The sequence below is a fragment of the Oryctolagus cuniculus genome, chromosome 13 (assembly GCF_051225735.1).
Source record: "Oryctolagus cuniculus isolate XC-2025 breed Fujian yellow rabbit chromosome 13, ASM5122573v1, whole genome shotgun sequence".
Lineage (NCBI taxonomy): Eukaryota > Metazoa > Chordata > Mammalia > Lagomorpha > Leporidae > Oryctolagus > Oryctolagus cuniculus.
The window spans coordinates 106,638,685-106,661,816 of NC_142879.1; the positions used below are offsets into that span (position 1 = coordinate 106,638,685).

Consider the following 23,132-nt stretch of genomic DNA (forward strand, 5'->3'; position numbering starts at 1 on the left):
CCTTACATATTTATGTACATACATATTACATATCTACATGTATGCATACGATTATATATATTACCTGTTATATATACATATATAAATATAAAATGTATCTATGTGTAGTCATATAATTGTACACCTGGAAACAGCCAAGGCAACCAGTAAGCATTTTTGTTCAGGAAGGGATGCAGTGCAGGTTATGGGAGCCGATTGTTGCACCTGTCTCACACCTGTACTGCATTTTCCATTGGGGTAGAATTCATATAACACACACTTCGCCATCGTACCCATTCTCCAGGGCGTAACTCGGTGGCTTTCATCTGGCATACTGTGCAACAGTCGCTCTGTGTAGTTCCAAAAACACTTTTCACCCCCGAGAGACATGCTACACCTGTTCAGAAGCCCCTCCCCCATGCTACTCCCTCCCCCAGTGCCTGGAAATCACTGATCTGCTTTTCCCCTTTAGGAGATGCCTGGTTGGGGTTTTTCCATACAGAAGGAATCATTCAAAAATGAAATGAAATGAAATGTTGTCTTAGAAATGAAAACATTTTTAAGACAACAGATGGTTAACCAACACGGTTTCACAATGAAAACTGCTCTGACTGGGGCTGGTGCTGTAGCACAGGAGGCCAGTATCCCATCTGGGCACTGGTTGGAGTCTGAAGCTGCCCTCCTTCCGATCCCGCTCTCTGCTATGACTTAGGAAAGTAGTGGAAGATGGCCCAAGTGCTTGGGTCCCCGTACCCACGTGGAAGACCCAGAAGAAGCTCCTGGCTCTGGATCAGCCCAGCTCTGGCTGTTGTGGCCATTTGAGGAGTGAACCAGTGGATGGAAGATCTTTTTCTCTCTCTCTGCTTCTGTCTGTAACTCTACCTCTCAAAATCCTAAAAAAAGAAAAAAAAAAAAAAAGAGCTGCTGATTTCTCTAACCCAATACTGAGTGACAAAATCGGTTGCTAATGAGGTGAGTCAATGAAGCAAGGTAAGCCCTCACTTGGGATTCCCGCATCCCAGGCCAGCGTGCCTTGGATCGAGTCCTGCCCCTGTCTTCCAATTCACCTTCCAGCTCATGCCCTGGGAAGCAGCTGTGGAGCTCAAATATTTGGGTGCCTGACACCCATGTGGGAGACCTGGATTGGGCAGGTGACCGGGGATTGACCACAGTGGCCAAGGCAGGGCCTGCCCAAAGCCAGGAGCACAGAACTCCTTCAGGTCTCCCATGTGGGTGCAGGGGTCCAAGCACCGGGGCCATCTGCTGCTTCCCCAGGAGCATTGGCAGGGAGCTGGACGGGAAGTGGAGCAGCCGGGACTTGAACTGGTGCTTACATGGGATGCCAGCATCTCAGGTGGGAGCTTAAGCCACTGTGCCACAATGCTGGCCCCCCCTTTCGTGTTATTTTAAAGAGTTTTGGCTCTAACATAGGAAGGATATTCATCAATGGCCTGAGAAAATGGCTTCCAGCGCATTGCCCCTGGGAACTGCACCTGTCCTTGTAGTTGTAGTCACAAGTGATTTGTCTTGGGCCTCATCACAGTGCACAGTGTGAACGATTCCAGCCCAAGCCATGCAGCTGGAACTGCTGTGTATTGTGCAAAAACAGGACAATACATCTTAACCCCACTTAGCACACACATCTGAGATGGCGTAGGCTTCTCTGCTTCAGACATCACAGAGTGTCAGGTTGAGTCATGTCCCCAGAGCCTCCTAGCATAGCTCAAAGCAAGACTGCCGAGTCAGAACTCACTTGGCCACACCAGGGGCCAAGTTCCAGGTATACAGTAGACAGTACTGGAGTGGCACCAGCACTCTGGTGCCCGGGTCCAGCCTGTGACGCCAGCGTCCTTTAATGGAGCCCTGCTTGGAATCCCAGCTGCTCTGCTTCCAATCCAGCTCCCTACTAATGTGCCTGGGAAAGCCGCAGGTGATAGCCCAAGTACTTGAGCCCCTACACACACATGGGAGACCCAGATGGAGCTCCAGGCTCCTGGCTTCAGCCTGACCCAGCTCTGGCCTCTGCAGGGTAAGCCAGTGGATGGATGACTCTGTTTCTCTCTCTCTCTCTCTCAGTAAATCTTTTTTTTGGACAGGCAGAGTGGACAGTGAGAGGTAGAGACAGAGAGAAAGGTCTTCCTTTACCATTGGTTCACCCTCCAATGGCCACTGTGGCCGGCGCACCGCGCTGATCCGATGGCAGGAGCCAGGTACTTCTCCTGGTCTCCCATGGGGTGCAGGGCCCAAGGACTTGGGCCATCCTCCACTGCACTCCCTGGCCACAGCAGAGAGCTGGCCTGGAAGAGGGGCAACCGGGACAGAATCCGGTGCCCCGACCGGGACTAGAACCAGGTGTGCCGGCGCCGCAGGCAGAGGATTAGCCTAGTGAGCCGCGGCGCCAGCCAGTAAATCTTTTTTAAAAATAATTTTTATTAAAGTACAAGTTTGTATACAGACGGACAGATGACAATCAGATGAGGATAGGAAGGATGGCCCGCTGTGAGAATAAATGCATCAGGTCTTCACCCCCAGTTCTTGGCAGACTGCTCCTAAAACTCATGGGATTTTCTGAATGATGGGAGTGTCTCTTGTTCCTCTAACAACCACCCCCCCAGCCTGAGTTCATGTCAATGAGGTGACTTAGGGTGGGGTCTCGGGATAGCCTTGGGATGGAGCTGCTCAGAGATTAGAGAGCCTGAACCTTGCTCCTCACCCACAGAGCTCTGAGGAGGTGCAGTCTGGAGCGAGGGAGCTTTTTTTTGACAGGCAGAGCTAGACCAAGAGAGACAGAGAGAAAGGTCTTCCTTTTCCGTTGGTTCACCCCCAAAATGGCTGCTATGGCCAGTGCTGCGCCGATCCGAAGCCAGGAGCCAGGTGCTTCTCCTGGTCTCCCATGGGGTGCAGGGCCCAAGCACTTGGGCCATCCTCCACTGCACTCCCGGGCCACAGCAGAGAGCTGGACTGGAAGAGGGGCAACCAGAACAGAATCCGGCGCTCCGACCGGGACTAGAACCCGGTGTGCTGGCGCCACAGGCAAAGGATTAGCCTAGTGGAGCCAGGAGCTGGTCACCAGGTTAGCACCTGTGTCCCACGTTGCAGTGCCAGGATTCAATGCCCGGCTCCAGTTCCAGACTCCAGCTTCCTGCTGATGCACACCCTGGGAAGGTAGCAGGTGATGACTCAAGTGCTTGGGTCCCTGCCACCCATGTGGGAGACCCAGACAGAGTTCCTAGCTCCCGCGATTGGCAGGCATTTGATGAGTGGACCAGCAACACGCGAGCTCTCTCTAGCATGCCCTCTAATAATGATACCAAAAGGAACATTAATCATAATTGTTTCAGCCAAGAAATGACACTCATTTTAAAAATAAGACATGAAAAGCAGAGATAAACAGGAGATACTCAATGGAGGTGGACCCAGACAGGCTACAGCCGTGGTCATTAAGACAGTTAAACCGTGTTCCAGATGCTCAAAAAGTTAAAAGTGGAGACGTCAAAGACATTTTTTAAAAGGCCCACATCAAGCTCCAAGAGAGGAAAAATCCAAGTGTCCAAGGATGACAAACACAACAGATGGGATGAATCACAGACTGGACTTTGCCAAAGAGTAGACTTATATACTTTAAACAATAGGAGCTATCTAAAAGGAAAGCTAGCGAAAAAGATCATTCTTAAAAGTTCACAAAGTGGGACTGGTGCTGTGGCATAGCGGGTAAAGCTGCCACGTGCAGTGCTGGCATCCCACATGGATTGCCGGTTTGAGTCCCGGCTGCTCCACTTCCAATCCAGCTCTCTGCTGTGGCCTGGGAAAGCAGTAGAAGATGGCCCAAGTCCTTGGGCCCCTGCACCCAAGTGGGAGACTTGGAGGAAGCTCCTGGCTTCAGATGGGCTCAGCTCTGGCCATTGCAGCCAATTGGGGAGTGAACCAGTGAATGGAAGACCTCTCTTTCTCTCTGCCTCTCCTTCTCTGTGTAAGTCTGACTTTCAGACAATAAATAAATCTTTAAAAAAAAAGTTCACAAAGTGAGCAGCGGGCTGAGCTCAAGTGACCTAATACACATGCAATTGAAATCCTCAAAAATAGGAAACATGTGCAGGCGTCCAGCCCAGGGATTGATCCCTGCTTGGGACACCCACATCCCACATGGAAGCGCCTGCTTTGAGTCCCAGCTCCCCCACTTTCAATCCAGCTTTCTGCTAATGCGAATCCTGGGAGGCAGAAGCGATGGCTCAAGTACTTGAGTCCCCGCCACCCATGTGAGAGCCTCAGACGGACTTCCAGGATCCTGGCTTCAGCCTGACCCAGCCCCAGTGGTTGGAGGCTTTTGGGGAGTGAACCAGCAGATGGAAGACACCTGTTTGTCTCTCTCACTCTGAGTGCTCTGCCTTCCAAATAAGATGATGAAGGATCTTAAATAAAGTTTAAAAATAACAGGAAAAAGAAAATTTACTTGAAAAAATAAAGCAAATTTTTTCCCCTATTTGATGAAAACTATAATCCCACGTGCAGGGAACCCAAGTATATTATCAGACAGAAAACCTCACTAAGGTACATCGTACTCAAACTGCTTAAAAACCGTGATAAGGAAAAAAAATCCTAACAGCCCAGAAAGTGAGATTTATGATTATACAGATTTCTAGTCATACAGAACAAAAGTAAGAAAAGAATGAGAGTCACTTCTGTAAGCATTGAAAAGCTGTCAACCTAGAATTCCGTATGAGGGTGACACACAGGTGTTTCCAGGAAAACAAACTAGGATAACTAGCCAGCCAACAGACCCACATCACAGCCACATTAAAGGCCACTCGGGCTTGGGGTGTGGCACAGCGGGTTAAGCCACCGCCTGCTATGCAGGCGTCCCAGCTAAGCCCAGTCCAAATCCCAGCCGCTCCACTTCCACTCCAGCTCCCTGCAAATGCGCCTGGGAAAGCGGCGGAAGAGCTCAGTGTTTCGACCCCTGCACCCACATGAGAGACCAAGATGGAATTCCAGGCTCTTGACTTCAGCCTAGCCCAGCCCTGGCTGTTGCAGCCATTTGAGGAGGGAACCAGAGTTGGGAACATCTTTTATTTTTTCTCTGTCTCTCCCTCTCTCTCTAACTCTGCCTTTCAAAAAAGTCAAAATTTTTTTTTAATTTTTAAGGCAGAGTTACAGAGAGACAAGTGTATGAAAGAGCAGCAGAAAGGCAGGAAGGCAAAAGCTGAAGGTGCTGAGCCAGCGCCGTGGTGCGGTCGGTTAAGCTGCTGTCTGCAGTGCCGGCATCCCAGGTGGGCACCTGTTCAAGTCCCAGCTGCTCCACTTCTGATCCAGCTCCCTGCTAATGCACCTGGGAAAGCAGCGGAGGATGTCCAAGTCCTTAGGTCCCTGCACTCCACAAGGGAGACCCTGAAGCAGCTCCTGGCTTTGGCCTGGCCCAGCTCCAGCCATTGCAGCCCTCCGGGGGAGTGAACCAGTGGGTGGAAGATCAATCTCTAACTCTGCCTTTCATTTTCTTTAAAAAACGGAAGCTGTAAGATCCTTACATTACAGATGCAGTGGTTTGACACCACTTGAGGGTGCCCCGTGATGTGTTAAGGATGTGAGAATAACAACCCAGAGTTGCAGGGAGGAGCCAGCTGATGAGACTCAAAAACCCCATTTCCTCCTGAAAAAAGCAGCAGAAGCAAAAAGGAACAAAGATGGCAGAAATTCAAAGCAACACGTGATGATATCCTTGATGGTAACCATGCCAACGCCACAGTGTATGGAGAGAGTCTAAGGCAGGAGCAGACAAGGTCTTTCCGTAGCAGACGCACAGTGAACGCGTCACGGACCCAGTGACCCACCTCTGCTTGGGGACACGAGAGCAGCCACACACAGCGAGAAGGAGCGACCACGGCGTGTTCCGGCACAGCGTCACTTAGGGACCGCAGCTCAGCACCCTCTGGTGGCCACACCCCATTTCAAAATCCAGGCCTTCAGGCACCACCCACTACAACAGCACCCCAGATGAGCACCACTTCCAAGCCAGTTTCCTGCTAATGCACCTGAGAAAACAGTGGGGAATGGCCCCCCAGTACCTGGGCCCCTGCTGCCCGTGTGGGAGAGCAGGACAGAGTTCCAGGCTCCTGGCTTTGACCTGGCCTGGTCCTGACCTTTGTGGCCATTTAGGGGGTGAACCAGCAAGTGGAAGATCTTGATCTCTCTTTCTCCCTCTCTCTCCCTTCCCTCTCTGAAATTTCGCATTTCAAACATAATCTTAAAAAAAAAAAAGACTCCCCCCACCCCCCAAAAAAAGGCACAGACTATCAGATTGGATAAAAATCCAAGATCCGTCTATAGATCAATATCATCCATCAAACCAGACTTAATTGACAGGTTTAAGGTCAAAGTTTGAAAAAGGACACACGACACAGATACTCATCAAAGGAATGCTGGAGCGATTCTAGTAATGTCAGACAAGGCAGACTTCAGGCAAAGACTTAGCAGACATCTCATGACGATAGGTATTAAACCATGACAAATGCTGACGCAGACAATACTGCAACCGACTCAAACTGCAAGGAGAAACAGAGATCCGCAGTTAGCATCGCTGGTTTGAACATTCCTCTCTCTCACTGACAGGAGGACAGCAGGGCTAAAATGAGACGGGTGCCACTACAGAGCTCTGTGACCTGACTGGTCGTCACAGCAGGCACCTACCACCCCTCACGGGACACACATCCCTCCCAGGGCACGGGAAACCTTACCCACCATTTCCCAGGATGCACCATGTTTTACATCAAACAAGGCTCAAAACTTTGAGAGGACGGAAGTGATACAAAACCTGTCCTCTGACCACAGGGGCATAGAAATTGGGCATCGGTAACAGAAAAAAATGTATCTGGAAAATCAGTGTTTAGAAACTGAAGGACAGAGTTCTAAATAAACTGAATCAAATGACTAAAAGGGAAATAAATAATTTTGAATTCAATGAAAAACATATCAGAATTTGCGGGATGCAGCTAATGCAATAGTAGAGGGATTTTATAGCATTACAAAAGCAGAAAGGTTTTCAACCAACAGTTTCAGCTTTCACCATAAGAAAAATAGGAGCAAATGAATTACAAAGAATGCAAAAATGCAAAAGAAATAATAGAGAGATCAATGACCTAGAAACCAGTTGAGATTACTAATATTGATGAAATCTAGGAACACTGATAAAAAAAGAGAGGAGTGTTAAATAATTAAAACCTATCATTTACTTCATTTTTAAAACAGTTTATTTATTTATTATTTATCTATTTGAAAGGAAGAGCCAGAGAGAGAGGTCTTCCATCCTTTGGCTCACTCCCAAAATAACTGCTACAGCCACTGCTGAGCCAGGTTTAGACCAGACTGAAGCCAGGAGCCCAGAACTCAATCTGGATTTCACACGTGGTTGGTAAGGACTCAGGCTTGAGCCCCACCTTCTACCTCCTGGGGTGTGCATTAGCAGGAGCTGCATCAGAAGCAGAGGTGCGACTTGAACCAGGCACTCTTACGTGGGACGTGTGCATCCTAGGCTCGGCAGCTTAACCCACTGCATCAGTACACCTGCCACATAACCTCATTCCTGATGGCAGAAGGTTGAATGCCTTCCCCCAGAGGTCAGGAAAAAGACAAGGATTCTGCTCTCACCGTAACATGTCCTATGGAGGGATATGGTGGTGGACTGAGTCAGCCAACCAGGCAATGAGAGGTAATAAAAGGCAACCAGAATGGAGAGGAAAATGTAAAACTCACTCTAGGTAGGAATCCTCAATGCAGCAAATCACAGAACTTCACTGAGTTTAACAAAGCTGTACAACCCAAGACCAAGAAACACAAGGATACAAATGGATAGACCGGCAACCATCAATCAAAATTGAAACGTAAATACTTGATTTCTAGTAGCCTCAACAAATCTCAAATACAGGAGAACTCTCAGAACTGATATAAAAGTGATTATTATATACTATAAACCACAGAAAGCTGAAATTCTAAGAAGGTCTAAATGGAGTCAGAAGATACAATATTACTAAAATATTAATAGTTCCCTAATTACTGGTGAAGTAACCAGAGATGCTTATGCCAAGAGGTGAACTTGATTCATACAGCACAGCAGATGAGAATAGTTCAAAACATTCACAGAAAATGGAATTAAAAGGTAAGATTCGGAGCCAACACTGTGACACTGCAGGTTAAGCTACCACTTGGGATGCCCACGTCCCGCAACAGAGTGCCCGTCACAGCCCTGGCTGCTCCACTTCATATCCGGCTTCCTGCCAATGCTCCCGGGAGGCAGCAGAGGAAGGCCACGTGCTTGTGTGCCTGTCACCCATGAGAGACTCAGATGGAGTTCCAGCAGTTGAAGGCATTTGGGGAGTGAACCACAAAGATCGATCGATCTCTCTCTGTTACTCTGCCTTTCATATCAATTAGACTTTGTTAAAACAGATAAAATTTTGATGCAAAAAATTTAAATTCATGCATAATTTTTTCACAATATATATTTTTTCTTTTAAAGATTTATTTGAAAGGCAGAGAAACACACAGAGAAGGGGAGAGGGAGAGGGGAAGGGGGAGAGGGGGAAGGGGAGGAGAGAGGTCTTGCATTTGCTGGTTCACTCTCCAAATGGCCGAAATGGCCAGGGCTGGGCCAGGCCAAAGCCAGGAGCTTCTTCCGGGTCTCCCACATGGGTGCAGCAGCCCAAGCACTTGTGCCATCCTCTGTTGCTTTCCCAGGAGCATGATCAGGGAGCCGGATCAGAAGTGGAGCAGCCCTGGACCTGAACTGGCACCCACAGGGGATGCTGGCATCACAGGCAGTGGGCCACTGCGCCACAGCTCTGGCCCATCATAACATACATTTATATGAACCTTTTTAAGACACCCTATATACACACACATTAACTCTAACTTGATCACAGACTCATATGTAAAATCTGAAACTATAAAACTGCTAAGTCAAGTGCTTCTGACCTTGGCTCAAAGATTTCTTAGGTAATATCCTAATATCCAAAACAGGAAATATAAAAGGAAAAAATTAACAAACTGGACTTCATAAAAATTATACATTTTCATTTTCCAAAAAAAGAAATGCCATCAGAAGAATACAAACAAGCCAGAGACTGGCAGAACAAAAAACAACCCGTGTACCATGGCAACCTTCAGCCTAGCGGTTACGATGTCCCTGCCCTACCTCACAGTGCCTGGGATTAGATTGCTGGGTGCAGCTCCTGACTCCAGCTTCCTGCTAATGTGCACCTGGGGAGACAGCAGGTAGACGCCCAAGTACCTGGGTCCCTGCCACCCACTCGGGAGACCTGGAGTTTCCCATTCCTGGCGTTGGCCTGGCCCAGCCCCATAGCTACAGGCATTCGAGGGAGTCAATCAGTGGATGGGAAATCTCTCTCTCTCTCTCATATATATATTCTCATTCTCTCTCCCTCTCTCTCCCTCTCTTCCCCTCCCCCTCTCTCCCCCTCCCTCCCTCCCTCCCTCCTTCCTTCCCTATCTCTGCCTCATTAAAGAAAACATGGGAGATGGGAGAAAGAATAGTTGCTTTTTTATCTAAAACACAGTACAGCAAGGAATCAAGGCAAGCAGGTGGTACATACAGCAATGCGCTCACCCTGGTCACAGGGCAGTGGGAGGGCTGGTATCCAGACCCTCGCCTCCTCGAGCAGCCCCCCAGTCACCTGTTTTCTCGCCAGAAACAGCACCTGAAATGTCACTCACCTGCCAGACAGGGCTGGGCAGTGCAGGTGTCCTGTTGCCTATCCTAAAGCAAGCCCTGAACATCCTTGTCTGGATGGCGCTGTTGTCACACACACACAGATCTCTTCTCCCGGCCATCCCCACCCCTGCACCCCACCCACATCTCAGGGTCAACCAGGAAAGGTGAATTAAAAACACAAAAAAAATCCCTCAATAAAAAGAAAACAAATGACCCAACTTTTGAAACACACTAAGTATTTGCACTGTCCACTCACCAACAACACACGTGCAAGGCCAGGAAGCACATGAAAAGATGCTCAACCCGTGAGTCACGTGGAAAATGCAACGGAAACCAAAATGAGACAACACTACAGGCCCCATAGCAGGGCTCCCATGGAAAGGACCCACCTACAAGTGTTGGAGTGGATTACAGGGGCTTGGAATTGCATCCCCTGTGGATGGGACGACACAAGCATTTCAGAAACCAATCTGGTTGTTTTTCTTTAAAAATTACATATATGCTTCCCATATGACCTGACCACTCTACTGGTAGGTATTCACCCAAGAGGATTGGAATTATTCATCGGGGTGGGGATCATCTGGCAAATGGGCTGTTATACGGTGAAATCATTTGGTCTGGCCCTGCCAAGGCAACTGCAGGCAGAACTTGAAACTGAATACATCTATAGCAGGCTAATTTGTAACTTGATAATTTCATATGGACCTGCAAATGATGTTACAAATATCCAAATAACCCTTGGCAGAACAAAGGCTCCCCACCCACAAAAGCCTTGCACAGCAGCTTCACTTGTAATAGCACAAACCACAAGTACTTCCAAAAGTCCATCAACACCTGAACAGATAACGTACCTGTGCACAGCCATGCAAGCGAACACGACTTAGCAACAAGAAAAGAATGAAGTATTGCCGCGTGCAAGGATAGGACCGAAACTCCAGGTAATTATGCGGAGTGAAAGCAGCACACCATGAAAGGGACACATCGTGTTTGTAAAATTTCAAGAGACGTACAACAAGGCCCAGTGACCAATGTTGCACGGCGGGTACCGGGTGATGGGGGAACAAGGCCGGCAGATCACTCAGGGGCTGGGGCAACTTTTGCCAGAGGTTTTTTTTTTGTTTGTTTTTTTTTTTTTTTGTTTGTTTGTTTTTTTTACAGGCAGAGTGGACAGTGAGAAAGAGAGAGAGAAAGGCCTTCCTTTACTGTTGGTTCATCCTCCAATGGGCGCTGCGGCCGGCGCACCACACTGATCCAAAGGCAGGAGCCAGGTGCTTCTCCTGGTCTCCCATGGGGTGCAGGGCCCAAGCACTTGGGCCATCCTCCACTGCACTCCCGGGCCACAGCAGAGAGCTGGCCTGGAAGAGGGGCAACCGGGACAGAATCCAGCGCCCCGACTGGGACTAGAACCCGGTGTGCCGGCACCACAAGGCGGAGGATTAGCCTAGTGAGCCGGGGCACCGGCTAGCCAGAGTTCTCTTGATTTCAGTGAGCACACATGGGTGTGCACCTCTTTTCAAACACACCAAATGTCACACTTTAAATACAGGCAGTTTATTGCATTGCGGTGATACCTCAAGAAAGGAGAGGGGGAATAAATCCAGACAATGCAATCCCAAGTCAGTTTAACCACAAACATGTCCGTGTGTAAAGTGCTCACTGAAATGCCACCCTTCAATGTTATACGGTCCTGTTCCTTCATGTGGGCTACTTTAAATATTGTCCCTGGCAGGGGACACGGCACCTGACCAACGGAGACCTTTGGCATATGAAATAAATGCTCTTCAGGTTAGTATTCTTCTCTTTATATAGATTCACTTATTGATTTGAAAGGCAGAATTAGAAGAGAGACAGAGATCTTTCATCTGCTCATTCACTCCCCAAACAGCTACAACAGCAAGGTCTAGGCCAAGTTTGGACTCATCTAGATCTCACACTTGCGCCATCTTCCACTGTTTTCCCAGGTGCATTAGCAGGGAGCTGAACCAGAAGTGGAGCAGCCGGGACTCAAACTGGCACACACATGGGATGCTGGCACTGCAGGCGGTGGCTTTACTTGCTAAACCACAGCACCAGCTCCTTCTCAATCTCTTTTTAAAAAAGATTTACTTATTTAAAGGCAGAGTTACAGAGAGAGAAATCTCCCATCTGCTGGTTCACTCTCTAAATGGCCACAATGGCCGAAGCTGGGCCATACCAAAGCCAGAAGTCAGGAGCTTAACCTGCTGCACCATGAACCTGGCCACAAGGGGCTGTGTTACTTTTTTTTTTTTTTAAGATTTATTTTTATTTGAAAGTCAGAGAGAAAGTTACAGAGAGAGAGGTCTTCCATCCGCTGGTTCACTCCTCAATAGGCTGCAACAGCCGGAGCTGCGCTGATCTGAAGCCAGGAGCCAGGAGCTTCTTCCGGATCTCCCACGCAGGTGCAGGGGCCCAAGGACTTGGGCCATCTTCTACTGCTTTCCCAGGCCACAGCAGAGAGCTGGACTGGAAGAGGAGCAACCGGGACTTGAACTGGCACCCACATGGGATGCCGACACTGCAGGCAGTGGCTTTACCCGCCACACCACAGCACCGACCCCATGTTACTTTTAGATGCAGAACAAGAAGCATAAAAGTACAGTTTTAGTACTTCCTGCCCACTCACGTGAGTCACGCACACCCATACTTGAGACAGGAATATGGACTTGGGAGACACCAGCCTTGAAGGACAGAAAGAGAACCGTGTCGTACCCTCTCAGCAACAGGCGGATGACAAACGTTTGCTGACTGAATGCAGTGGAGACGACAGAGCCATGGTCTTCGTGGCCTAAGAGCTGATCTGGCTTTCGGGAACAACCGCTTTGGTTCTGGGAATAACAAGTTTTAAAAAGTAGTGACAGCAGATAAGCTGGGAGCAGACAATTCCAAGAAAGAAAGTTGAAACCAGGCCTTGAAATAGCAGAGAGAGAAACCTGGGGCTAGGGTAGAGGCTTGGGAGGGGGCTTGTGTGGGTTTAGTAGGAGGAGTCAGACGCCAGGACCGGACTTTATTCCCACCTCTGCAGGAAGAGCTCTGCCCGGGATCCTGTGTGCCCAGAGGCTGGGACACCAAACTGCAACACTGTAGCAAGAAGACAGATTTCCCTGGAACCCGCCCTGGAGTGCACAGGGCTAGTGTGGGGTCGCTGACGTCATGATCCACACCTCCCAAAGCCTTCCAGTTCCACTAAGCTATAACGATTTTCCACATGGGAACAGGCGTTTGGCACAGCTGTTAAGAGGCCTTTTGAGGGCCTGCTGTGGTGCACTGGCTCAAGCCACCGCCTGCAATGCCACCTTCCCCTATGGATGCCGGTTCAAGACCCAGCTGCTCCACTTCCCATCCAGCTCACTGCTAACGTGCGTGGGAAAGCAGTGGAAGATGAACCAAGTGCTTGGGCCCCTGCACCCATGTGGGAGACCTGGAAGAAGCTCCTGGCTCCTGGTTTTGGCCTGGCCCAGCGCTGGCTGTTGGGGCCTTTGGGGAGTGAGCCAGCTTCCTTTCTTTGTAATTTGTTCAAATAATTTTTTTTTTTTAAAAAAGACACCTCTTGAGCTGCACATATCCCGTATCAGAGTGCCTGGGTTTCAGTCTCCCTCTGCTTCTGATCGAGCTTCCTGCTCCTGTGCACCCTGGGAGGCAGCAGGTGAGCACTCAGTGACTTGGGCCCCTGCACCCACATGGGAGACTCAGATGGAGTTCTGGTTTCCTGGCTTGGCCTGGCTCATCCCTGTGGGCAGCGAATTTGTAGGTGCAAGGTCTGTGTCCATGTCTGCCTTTCAGAAAAAAAAAAAAAAAAAAACATTGAAAAAGATACCAACTGATGGACTGCCTTGTGCCCAAACTTGATAAAGTTATTCTTATGTTATCAAATGCTAAGGGTCTCCCAAGACATTTTAATTTATTGACCCTAATACAGTCTTTTTAAAAATCACACACAATGTATGTGACTACTGTTTACCTAAACAGCATTTTATTAATTACTTTTTATTTATTTGAAAAGCAGAGACAGAGAAAGAGACAGGATGACAGAGCTCTTCCACCCACTGGTTCACCTGCAAGATGCCTACAGTCCCCGGGGCTGGGCCAGGCGAAAGCCAGGAGCCAGGGCTCAAACCGGGTCTCATGGGTGACTGGAACCCAAGTCCTTGGGCGCTCACCTGTAGCAGGCAGCTGGATAGGAAGCAGAGCCGGGAGTCACCCAGACACGCACACGGCATGCGGGCACCGCAGGCCGCGTCTTAACCACTGTGGCAAACACCTGCCGGCGCTGGCACCCACTTTCAGTATCACTCATGCCTATGGCTTACCCGTGTTCTAAATACTTCAGTTCTGCTTGGTGCACAACCTCCTTTTCTCGTGCTGGAACAGTGTGTGCGACACAGACCACAACACGCTTTAATGAAAAGAGCCCTGCTCAGTGTGGTTTCACCCGCTGACTCACACAGCTGCTTCTCGCTCGGCAACAGCTGGTAGCTTATATAAGGAGGAGGCTCTGCTTGGCAACCAGGGCTCCTCTGGACAACAAGTTTCTGCAGCTGGCGGGCCTCCATGCGTCTGAGCTGTCGCTCTAAAACGGCACCAGAAACTTGCACAGGGATTCAGTCCCACATTTCTTCTACTAATTTATTCCGCGTGGATTCCACCTTGAAAGAAAGAATATTACGGGGCTGGCGCTGTGGTGCAGCCCGTGAAGCCACCGCCTGTGATGCTGGCATCCCGTATGGGCGCCCGTGCCATACCTGGCTGTTCCACTGCCCATCCAGCTCCCTGCTAATGCGCCTGGGAAAGCAGCAGAGGACGACTCAGGTCCCTGGGTCCCTGGCTTTGGCCTGGCCTAGCCCCAATCATTGTGCCTCTGTTGCTCTGCCTCTCAAATAACTAAACCAAATCTTAAAAAATAATAAAGGAGTTTGAACTGTGTCCTTGATTTTTAGACTTTCTTGGTGTAGTGTTTTATTACTCTTTGAAATAGGAGTACAGAAGTGGGCCTGTGGCATGAAGAGGAACTGTGTACACTGAGAGCCTTCAAAGTTGTCAACCATTATTTCTGGAGGCAGAAATGGCCGGTTCGAGTCCCGGCTGCTCCACTTCTGATCTAGCTCTCTGCTATGGTCTGGGAAAGCAGTTCAAGTCCTTGGGCCCTTGCACCTGCATGGGAGACCCAGAAGAAGCTCCTGGTTCCTGGCTCCTGGCTTCAGATCAGCGCAGCTCTGGCCATTGCAGTCATCTGGGGAGTGAACCAGCGGATGCAAGACCTCTCTCTGTGTCTGTCTGTCTCTGTCTCTGTCTCTGCCTCTCCTCTCTGTGTGTAATTGCTTTTCAAATAAATAAATAAATCTTAGAAATGGACAACATTAGTACTAGCACTATTAACATTATTCTCCATGGGTTGCATTTCCACTTTGTTGGGGGGAGGGGGAGGAGGAAAAAAAACACCACCCAGGAATTTTAAAAAGCGGTGCAAGCAAACTGGACTAGCAATGAGATATTCATTGGTTCCAGACACTCCACAGCGCCCGAACGAAGTTTAGAAAAGAGGGACTGACACCCAGCACAGAAGGGCCGCCCGTTCACTAATAAGTGAATGCTGATCACAAATGAGGTGCTGCCCAAAAGCCACTTCACACTCACATTTGCATGCAACCCTTCCAACTCGCTGCTAAGGGGATGACTCACCGGAACATTTGGTGGCTTGGAAGGTTTTAGTCAATGTATTATTTCTACATCCTCTTTCAATCTCTGCTCAGAAGGTTTCCTTAAAGGCTCAATTCTGTCAGCAAGTCCAAGAAGAAAACAATTTGGCTCAACACAATGTGTTTCAGAGAGAGACTAGTTCACGCACTAGAGAGGCTTCCAGCAAAATTCTTTGGGGTCTTGGCATAGCTTCAAATGTTGGGGATTTTTTCCAAAAGTCATAGTGTTTCCCTTCCCCTACTTCCACCCCTCACCCAGACCTTGAACGCACTCCTTCTCTGGGAGGCACTCAGTCCAGTTTGCAACGTCACTTTGTCCTTGCAGTGGAAACAACCTACCTGCCGATCCCTGGACAAATGGATTTTTACAAGAGGTCTACACCCGCGACAGAGGAGCATGCACACTTAGAAAGGAAGGAAATCCTGTCACCCGCTACAGGAGACATCTCGCTGAGTGAGCTACACCACTCACAGAAAGACAAACGTTGCACAAGTCTACATACAGGAGGCATCTGACGGCCTGGGAACAGAGGGTAGGTTGGAAGCTGCCAGGGCCAGAGATAGGGGATGCCAGTTCGAGTCCTGGCTGCTCCACTTCTGATCCAGCTCCCTGCTAATGGTTTGGGAAAAGCAGAAGACGGCCCAAGTGTTTGGGCCCCTGCCATCCACATGGGAGACCTGGATGAAGCTCCTAGCTTTGGCCTGGCCCAGCCCTGGCTGTTGCTGCCGTTTGGGGAGTGAACCAGTGGGTGGATGAAGAACCTGTCTCGGTCTCTCTCTCTCTCTGTGTGTGTGTATGTGGGTCTCCCTGTCTCTCTCCGTCTCCATCTCTCTCCGTCTCCGTCTCTCTCTCTCTCTCTCCGCCTCTCTTTCTCTCTCCGCCTCTCTCTCTCCATCTCTCTCTCCGTCTCTCTCTCCGTCTCTCTCTCCGTATCTCTCTCTCTCTCCGTCTCTCTCTCTCCGTCTCTCTCTGTGTCTCTCTCCCTCCCTGTCTCTCTCTCCCTCCCTGTCTCTCTCTCCCTCCCTGTCTCTCTCTCTCTCTCTGTTTCTCTATCTCTCTGTGTCTCTCTCCCTCCCTGTCTCTCTCCCTCCCTGTCTCTCTCTCCCTCCCTGTCTCTCTCTCTGTCTCTCTGTTTCTCTGTCTCTCTCTGTGTCTCTGTGTGTCTCTGTGTGTCTGTGTGTGTGTGTGTCTCTCTCTCTGTGTCTCTCTGTGTGTGCCTCTCTATCTCTGTGTGTGTGCCTCTCTCTGTCTCTCTCTGTCTCTCTCTCTCTCTCTCTCTCTGTGTGTCTCTTTCTCCCCTCCTTGTAACTCTTTCAAATAAATCATTTTAAAAAGTTTATGGACAAACATATATGGGAAAAACACTATGCATGGATTTCGACGCTTTTACAATACAATGAACATTTCCACTTTTCCCTGAATTTTCGCAGTCCTGTCATATAAAAAGGCAGGTTTTCAAACATCCCAGCCTCGCTTCTATCCACGATGCTACTTCTCGGAGTACACACAGAGGCACTAGTAGGAGCTTGCTCACAAGGCTGCTACCTGCTCCAGCCTTGAGCACTCAACACCTGTGCACCAGCTCCGGCCCAGGGCTCCCAGGCCCTGGCCCCAACACCCAGGGCTCCACACCGGGGCCTGCTGACCGTAGATGCCTCCGCAGCCTGTGACGTCCTGATTTCTACACGCCCTGCCTCGGCGCCTGGACACCCCTGTCCATTTGCCCGGCTCTATGCCTGTGCCTCCCTCCCAGTCCCAGGCTCCAGCTACTTGCTCTCCGCAGCCCGGCTCCTGGCTCTGTGCCCTGTCTCCTGAAATCCAGGGCTGCGCAGGCTCAGGCCTGACCACCGTGACTAACAGGGTGCCGGTCTCCCTCTCAGCTCCACCGGAGAGCCCGAGGCCCCACTCCAGCTCCTCTCGAACACATCCCCTCCTCCACTGCCCACCCCAAGCCCCAGGAACCCCAGAGCCCACTAACTGCCTGTTTCCTCCCTAAAGCCCACACGCCAACAGGGAAAAAGCTTCCCGTGTTGTCCTGCGATAGCACACGGTCTAGAAGTCTCACCCCAGCCACCAGGTCACCCCTCTGGGACTCGGCCTGGAACCCAAGGCCTTCAACTCACCACCGTCTCCACGCTGCCATCCTGGACTGGGAGGCAGGCCTGGGGGTGGGGGGTGGGGACGCAGGTCTCGCACCTCCTGGCTTTGGGTCGTGGGGCTCGCCGAGTCCCCACACAGCGGAGTGAACGCCTCCGGCGTGGAGCCAGCCAGATCCCGCGCCGCCACTCCCTACCACTTAACGTCAATCAACGCAAATATACGCCCAATACCCGCAGGTGCGCACAGGCGCGCACTGACCACCGGTGATGTTTGCCTGCCGTGCGCCCTCTCGTTTGCTTCTCCCTCCTAGGCAAGACTGGCAGGGAGTTAGGTCGGCAGGGTTGAGCTGAGAGATTTTTGTCATCATGTCTGCCTCCAGACCTGCGTTGAAACTCCACCCCCTTTCCTGTCAATCCATTACGCACACTTACCCATGAGGCACCTGCGTCTCACCCAGGACCAGGATCGAGGAGAGGCCGTGATGGCCACGTGGAAGTTGAGCTCCACGTGGAAACCCACGTGGGAACCCGGGAAGAAGCTCCTGGCTTCAGCCTGGCCCAGCCCTGGCCTTTGTGACCATCTGGGGAGTGAAGCAGCAGATGGAAGATCTCTCTATCTAACTCTGACTTTCAAATAAATAATAAATAAATAAATCTTTAATAAATAAACCCTATTCTCACGTGTGCACTGTATTTATGCCCCTGCTTTGAATTCTTATCCTTTAGGGGCAAGAACTTGGTATAAAGATTGAGATACAGGGGCCGATGTTGTGGCACAGTGGGTAAAGCCACCGCCTGCAGTGCTGGCATCCCATATGATCACTAGTTCAAGGCCTGGCTGCTCTACTTCTGATCCAACTCCCTGCTAATGCACCTGGGAAAGCAGCAAAGGATGACCCAAGTCCTTGGGCCCCTGGAGACCTGAGAGAAGTTCCTGGCTTCTGGCTTTGGCCTGGCCCAGACCCGGCCATTGCAGCCATTTGGAGAGTGAACCAGCAGATGAGAGATTTCTCTTTGTGACTCTGCCTTTCAATAAATAAATAATCTTTTTGAAAATATTGAGACAGGGCTGGTGCTGTGGTTTAGCGGGTAAAGCTGCCACCTGAAGTGCTGGCATCCCATGTAGGTACTTGTTCCAGTCCCGGCTGCTCCACTTCCTATCCAGCTCCCTGCTAATGTACCAGGGAAAGCAGTGGAAGATGCCCAAGTCCTTGGGCCCCTGCTCCATGTGGGAGACCCAGAAGAAGCTCCTGGCTCCTGGCTTTGGATCAGCATAGCTCCGGCCATTATGGCCAACTGGGGAGTGAACCATCAGATGGAAGACCTCTCTCTCTCTCTCTCTCTCTCTCTCTGTTTCTCTGCCTCTCTGTGACTGGGCTGTTCAAATAAATAAACTTTTAAAAAATATTGAGATACATATTTCCATAACACTCATGTCTCACAACATATTTTAAATAATGATGAAATACTTCTGTGGCTGGGGAATATTTGCCTGAGCTTTGATTTTGTTATGAAGGTACAGAAGTCTTAGTTTTTGAAGTAAACCTTTTTATTCAAAATACGGCTGAGATAGTCGTGAGACTTTCCTAATTAGAACAGATGGCTTTTTATTTTTAAAGTGCAGCTTCTTTCGCCAACCATCTTTTAAATAATTGCTATTTTTTTTTTTGACAGGCAGAGTTAGACAGTGAGAGAGAGAGACAGAGAGAGGTCTTCCTTCCGTTGGTTCACCCCCCAAATGGCCACCACGGCTGGCGCTGCACTGATCCGAAGGCAGGAGCCAGGTGCTTCCTCCTGGTCTCCCATGCGGGTTCAGGGCCCAAGGACTTCGGCCATCCTCCACTGCCTTCCCAGGCCACAGCAGAGAGCTGGACTGGAAGAGAAGCAACCAGGACAGAATCCGGCGCCCCAACTGGGACTAGAACCCGGTGTGCCGGCGCTGTTATCTTTACACTTTTTTTAAACATTTTTATTTATTTGAAAGGCAGAGTGACAGACAGAGCTTTCCCATCCATTCCACTGCTTCAGTCCTCAAATGCCTGCAACAGCCAGGCCAAAGCCAGGAGCCAGGAACTAACTCTAAGTCTGCCACGTGGGTGACAGGGAATCACCCGCTGCCTCCCAGGGTGTGCATTTGCAGGGAGCTGGAATTAGAAGAGGACAAAGACTCAAACCCAGGCACTCCAATATGGGACGGGGTATCCCAAGCAGTGTCTCCCCTGCTACACAAAACATAGCCCCACTGCAATCATTTTTTGAGACATTCCAGTTTTTAATCAGGGAGCAAAGGACTTGGTTAGCCATCCCCACGCTGAAAGGTGAAAGCGTGGAAGAGGGCCCGTGACTTGCTCAGTGAGAGTCTCAAGTTCATGACCACTCAGCCAGTGAGGCACCAAGGAGAGTGTCAAGTTCAGCCTGGTGCGGAGTCACCGCTCAACCACTCAGCTCTAAGAGGGCTCCTCTCTGTCCGGATAGAAGCAAAGGAGACACTCTCTGCAGCCCAGGTCCAGAAAGCAAGCGGCTCAGAGCTCCAACCAAGACCTAGCTAAGTCTTGCAATCCTTCCTATGTGCCCGGCAGAGAGAAACAGGCCTCCTCATGGGAAACCTGTTGACAACAGCAACTGCAAGATGCTCACAATGAACTTGGCACAGAGAAGTCAAGGTCAAGAGACCCTGAGGGGCGCACACTGCAGAGTGGCAGTTACCACGCCACTCGGGATGCCTGCATCCCACATAGGAGTGCCTGGTTCCGGACACGGCTCCTCTGCTCCCGCCCGGTCCACCTCCTGCTGATGCACACACCCTGAGAGGCAGCAGGTGATGGCTCAAGCTGTTGAGTCACCTGCACGGAGCTGCTGGCTTTGGCCTGGACCAGCCCTGGCTGTTGCAGTCATTTGGGGAGTGAATCAGCGGACGGGAAATTTCTCCCTTTCTCTGTAACTGCACCTTTCGAATAAATAAACAAATATAAAGAGAGCTGTTTTGGATTTCTGGCTTCCGGGAGAGGATGATGATGCTACATCTGCAGGGACCTTGTTATGGCTGCTATAGGAAACCTGCTCAGACCCAGAGACCTTGGTTTCGCTCCCGGCTGATGCTCAGGTGGGCCAGCTCCGGGGGCAAAGATTCCAGGAGCAGGTGTCCCGGGCTGGAGCCCTCTGGGAGCCGGCGGACCCCGGATGCCCTCACCACACCGTCTTCTCTAGGAAAATTCTCTGTGGTGAAGCGCTCCTCCCTCCTCCGCTCGTGCTGCGGTCCTACCAGACTGGGAGTTCACACACGCCCCAGGAAGTGACGGTTTATACCACCGGGAGCTCCCAGCTGGACACAAGCCTGGCACCTGAACCTGCCACCTCCCTCCGGGATGACAGTGAGAGAGCGCCGAGGCTGAGGGGCGGCCGCTCCACGGCCCTCCAACACCACCCTGCTGGGTGTACCCTTCCACCGCGGGTGGACTCTGTCCCCTTTCCAGCCACGCCTTGGCTTCGCCGTGACACAGCCAAGCCGACCCTGGGAGCAAACGGGGTTAATGAAAAGCTAAGGGACATCAATAAAGAGGAAAAGAACTGAACGCACACAGCCCAGGGCTGGGCACTTGGCCTAGCAATGAAGACACCCGCAGCGCCTGCTCCAGCTTCCGGCTGATGCTCGCCCTGGGAGGTGGCGGAGGAATCTGGGGTGCATGGGTCCCCGCCCCTCCCCCATGGATAGAGCGCCCAGCTCCCAGCTATGATCCAGCTCGGCGCTGGTTGTTGGAAGCATTTGGGGATGAGCCAGTGGAGGGGAGAATGTTTCTCTCTCTCACCACATCTCTCAAATATTTATGGAATATACCAGTTTCTAAATATATCCATTCTAAAGTTCACAGTTCTGATGGTAAGAAATACATTTTATGGAAAGAAAAATATTGAGATCCTCCAAAGACATTCTGAGTCAGACACATAGGAAGCACCCAATACATGTTTATTTAACTACGTTGGTTTGTTCGGAAGAAACTGGTTTGATGACCTGGCCTATTCTAATCTATCTGGACATACCTGTCCCCCATGCACCGCCAGCACCCCTCAAGGAGGCGCTCCTGTTCATGGCGTCTTCATCCAAGAGACATGCCCCCCCCCCCCAAGGGAAACACAGCCCTTCCCAGGTCTCTTCCAGCCAGACAGCCAGATGGAAATTCCTGGGCTCCGACTGACAGAAAGGAGCAGGAGCCAATGAGAAGGAAGCCCCCAGGCATGGGGCGGGGCTGGAGTGGCGGTGAGCAGAGTGTCTGTGAGCTGCCAGTGAGTTCCAGCTGAGCCTGGGGCAGCCAGCAGGAGCCCTGCAACCCCAGAGGGCCCCCGGAGAAGTGAGGGGGAAATGGGATAAAACGGGGCAGGGCAGTGCCTGTTTCTCTGCTTGAGACAGCAAGGGGCAGGATGCAAAGACTTCACCTGCCCTCTTAAACATCCAAGAAACATGTGGGGGGTCAGCTACTGCTTTGAGAGAGCTAGCGCTCTTACCTGTGGTTCCACTCCCCAAATACCGGGGCAGAGGACTGGAATTCAATCCAGGTCTCCCAGGAACCCAATCGCTGCCTTCCAGGGTCTGCACAAGCAGGTAGCCAGGAGTCAGGAGCTCACTCCAGCAGGAGATCCTGCCCTCTTTCTTTTCAAATAGAGGGCTGATCTCTGCTAGGATAAAATGCACCTGTAAAACCCTATCGGGCTCCAGTTTCCGCAGCTAATGCAGTCCGCTAGGAAGCCCTGCAGGTGATCTCACTGGTAGGGCTGGAACTGGGTTTGTCCCTCGGTCTCCAGCCCAGGCAGACTCTTCCAGGGCCTCAGATGCCTCAAGGCGTGGCAGGAGTGTTTGGAAAGCAGCTCACTGTATGCTGGCTGGATGACACACAGTCCCAGCACACCGGATCTCACCCAGCCCAGCCCAGCCCTGCAGGCAAGCTGTTTCCACCTAACTGCCCCCTCCTTTCTCCCTCACCCCCATCCTAGCCAGATTAGCCCTGGAATCAGGTCCCTGCTGATGTCACCTGCAGGCTGGCCTCACAGGTACCACTGGATGAAGGCCATCAAGTTCTCATTTGCATACAAGGGTGAGTGGGTGGGGGGGAAATCCCAAGCCTTGGTATGGGAGGAATCGCCTAGAAGAGGCTTCAGCTTCCTGCAGTTTTAATAAATGGTTCCTGCTGGGTGTGTTCTTTTGCACAGGTACACACAGCGACCTTGGTTTCTTTCTTTTTTATTTTTTGACAGGTAGAATTATAGACCATGAGAGAGGGAGAGACAGAGAGAAAGGTCTTCCTTCCGTTGGTTCACCCCCCAAATGGCTGCTACGGCTGGCGCTGCGCCAATCCGAAGCCAGGAGCCAGGTGCTTCTCCTGGTCTCCCATGAGGGTGCAGGGGCTCAAGGACTTGGGCCATCCTCCACTGCCTTCCCGGGCCACAGCAGAGAGCTGGACTGGAAGAGGAGCAACCAGGACTAGAACCCGGCATCCATATGGGATGGCTGTGCCGCAGGCGAAGGATTAACCAAGTGAGCCATGGCGCCAGCCCCCAGCCCTCAGTCTTAATACAGTCTCTGTCCTGCACCACCCTAGTCCTGGCTGCTGGGCCACCTCACTTCCTGC

At 50.8% G+C, this 23,132-nt stretch overlaps 1 long non-coding RNA gene across 6 annotated transcripts; it reads right to left on the reverse strand.

Moving 5' to 3' along the window:
* Positions 1-10,875: 10,875 nt before the first annotated feature.
* Positions 10,876-22,386, reverse strand: LOC149122840 (uncharacterized). 6 transcript variants are annotated; one of them, XR_016219880.1, is made up of 5 exons: positions 22,012-22,386; positions 15,395-15,488; positions 14,026-14,361; positions 12,428-12,543; positions 10,876-12,181 (listed from the first exon to the last, which is right to left on the reverse strand). It is a non-coding gene; the product is annotated as an uncharacterized LOC149122840 (long non-coding RNA). The 6 variants fall into 6 exon arrangements; XR_016219884.1 differs by lacking the exon at positions 22,012-22,386 and adding an exon at positions 17,944-18,111; XR_016219885.1 differs by lacking the exon at positions 22,012-22,386 and adding an exon at positions 17,536-17,931.
* Positions 22,387-23,132: the final 746 nt, after the last annotated feature.